This window comes from Styela clava, chromosome 7 (genome assembly GCF_964204865.1).
Source record: "Styela clava chromosome 7, kaStyClav1.hap1.2, whole genome shotgun sequence".
Taxonomy (NCBI): Eukaryota; Metazoa; Chordata; class Ascidiacea; order Stolidobranchia; family Styelidae; genus Styela; species Styela clava.
In genome coordinates this window covers 8,088,277-8,091,395 of record NC_135256.1, presented here as the reverse complement: position 1 = coordinate 8,091,395, position 3,119 = coordinate 8,088,277, and the positions used below count along the sequence as shown (strand labels likewise).

General features: G+C 36.4%; 1 long non-coding RNA gene across 1 annotated transcript; it reads right to left on the bottom strand.

Moving 5' to 3' along the window:
• Positions 1 to 1,491: 1,491 nt before the first annotated feature.
• Positions 1,492 to 2,899, bottom strand: LOC144425292 (uncharacterized). Its single transcript, XR_013477438.1, has 3 exons — positions 2,757 to 2,899; positions 2,444 to 2,508; positions 1,492 to 2,304 (listed from the first exon to the last, which is right to left on the bottom strand). It is a non-coding gene; the product is annotated as an uncharacterized LOC144425292 (long non-coding RNA).
• Positions 2,900 to 3,119: the final 220 nt, after the last annotated feature.

Sequence of the window (3,119 nt, the reverse complement as noted above, 5' to 3'; positions counted from 1 at the left end):
TTCTTTTTGGTAGTGTTCAAGTTCTATTTCTGGAAACATTAGGTGACCTGCAACCCAGTTAATATAATATGTCGCAGTTTCACGTACAATTTCTAAGTTTGTCGATATATATGAAACCTGTCTATCCGAAGCGATTGATTTCGAGTTTTGATGATATAAAGCAGGGATCTGCAAACTTTTGTCGCCCACGGGCCAAAATTAAAGGTTGCAAGTCATTGACGGGGCGCACCCCATATTGTTAGAAAGTTAAAAACCGAGGAAATGGCCAATGAATCACATTTTTTCACACAGATTTCAGGTAAATTTCAAGCAGCACGCGAAGACTGATCATTTGAATATTTTCTACGCCATTAAACCATTTGCACTCAGCATCAACTTTTTTACGTTCTGTTGCCATTTGTTGAAATATATACTAGTTAGGTTATAATATAATTTAGTGTCTCAAAACAAATTCTGTTACGTAAAGAATATAATCGTCAATAGAGTTGTTTTGCTAATATAATTCAGTGAAGCGTCGCGGGCAGGATTATATCGTTCCGCGTGCCGTAGTTTGCCGACCCCTGGTATAAAGCCTTCTGTATGGTTCTTTTGAATTTGCCTCTAATACGTATTCTCTCCAAACAATTCTGCTTTGGTTCGACTTTTATGTTCTGGGCAACTATTTTATGGGTAATCGCATTGAAGTCCCTAGCAAAAATCGAAACATCGTCATTGATATATTCCGTTTTTAGATGTGTTGTTAGATTTAAAAAAAACTCTGATGGTTGTCGGCTTTCCTTTTTACGGGACCATACGTATTCACAAAATTTAGCGTCGGGTTAAAGCACCTTATCCGCAACACACATGCCCTGTCTTCAATTATAATTTTGTAGTCGAAACCTGCATCCGATATGGACTCTGGCCCCAGAAATGCAGTAGTCCGTGGTGTTTAGGTAGATTTTGTAATCGCGTTCATCGGACCAGGATTTAAACCGTTTTCTACCGACCCTACGCCCTTGTGATGCTTGGTTTAATATTTTCAGTGTTGTTTCTAGTTGACATTAGGCCATTGGCATTGACGGATATAATTTTCATTTTACGGAATTACTTCAAAGAATGAGCCGAGCTTGTTTGGTTTTGTTTTTCCATATTTTTAGCCACGGGCGGTCGCATCGAAGATGCGGGGGATAAACTTTTTTGTCTTTTGTTTTGAATTGGAAAGGTTGCTACATTACTCTTCGTTCGTGCCTGTGCCAGACACTCGAAGGCTTTCCGTTTTCAAGCAAGCCGGGGCAGAAGAGATTTGCGGAGCTTCCGAAATAACCGACGAGAAAGAGATGTCCTGAAAGTCCCGAGTTTTTTATTTTTATTTGGGCTAGCAGGTTATTTTTAATGGGTGGGCAAAACGGCGTTATTCCAATACTGTAGAAATCCTTCAGTTTTAGTTTACGGGGGAGGGGGGCGTTGTGACCTCATTGTTATCTTCACTTAGAGACCAATCATTAATTTGTATTAACTCAACTTCTATTATTCCTGCCTCAAGAGTTTTTGGTTGAAACTGTATTACTTTGCTCCATGTTTTTTCTGGGGGACTTTTTAGAGTAAAATTAATGGCTGATTTGGGCAGGAAGTCTGCTATTTTTTCAGCTGGGATTTCAAAGTTTCCCATCTTTTTTTTACTTTTAGAAGTATATCATGTATGCGATCTCTTGGTGGGACGGAGAAAGTTTTAAATTAAAGTTCTCGCAAGAGTGTATAACAACTCGATAACGCTCGCCTGGTAGGCGTGAGCGTACAGTCTCTAATTGGTGTTCAGACATATAATCACATACCTAATAATATTCATTGACATCATTATTCATCCCTAAAAATACGGAGGAAGCCTGCTTCGGTTGGTGTAACTGTAAACCAAGCGTCCGGGGAATGAGACCAGAAATCCTTAATCTGGACGTGGTAGTTTAATAAATTCAGGCTGAGAGCGAATTGGTTATTATTATTAAGAGAGTCGACAATTGGTGGGTCTTTTACATTTACTTGTGGTCCAGGCAGATTCTTGTATGTGCTACAATTGTTAGTCGCTATTATTAATTAGAGCTGAATCAGTCTGAGTGCTCGTAAATTACGTTGCGTCTAATCGTGAGACGTAAATAAAAACAATAGACTAAAATGCATGCTATAAAATGGTCGATGTAGGGTCATGTAAAAGTCAATATAGAATTAAAATTGGTAAAAAATCAGTCAGTTTCGGGGATAAAATCTTTAAAAACCTCTCTGCTAGACTGTTTGATAAGTTAGAAGTTTCTTTTCCTGCGATAATTTTTCGGTCTGTGAAATATGAAAAATCAAATTGGTTGGCTTATCTAAAGTTAATTTTACAGTTCTGCGGCCAAATACACTCACATATCGTTACATATCAGTATATATTAATTATTTAGATTCTGGTTTGATAAAGTAGAAATCTTACTTTGTTCGATATTTCGTCAATTTCATTTCTAACATTTTCTTCAGCATGATGAGATGTCTGGGGATCTGTGCAATAATGTTAATTATAACTGGTTAAACTAAAACAGTATTAATACCTCAACAACCTCAATTGCACACAGAAAATTCAAAATTTAAACCCATATTTAATGGTGACTCTTTTTTTACTGTAATGCTTTTATTCTTTTATTATCATTTGTGGGTTTATGACAAATAGAGTAATTGTATAGTATATAGTTATTTCTTTGATGTAGCACTACAAAACTAGCATATACCGGTATATATAAATCCTATACCTATAACAAAAGCATATTTGATGTTTAATTTCCTCCATTATGTATTAATAGTTATCCATTATCTACTATTCTTTATCACTCTAATTGTTTCGAACACTTCGAAATTATCTTCTTTCTCGCCCAAATATTATTGATGTACCCAAAACTGCACTGTTGGCAGTTGCTGGAAATTCCCCTTCTGTTATCTGAAATTTGCAGCGTCATGTTGTTTTCTTCGCGCCACCTGAGCATGACGTTAATAAGCTAAACTGAGTTCTCTACTCAGTAATCTCCTGACTTTCTCGATTTTATTTGTTTTTGCCAAATTAGATTCTCAATTTTGTTAAAGAATAATTAGCTCATTTCATTTGACGTTTGTTTGAC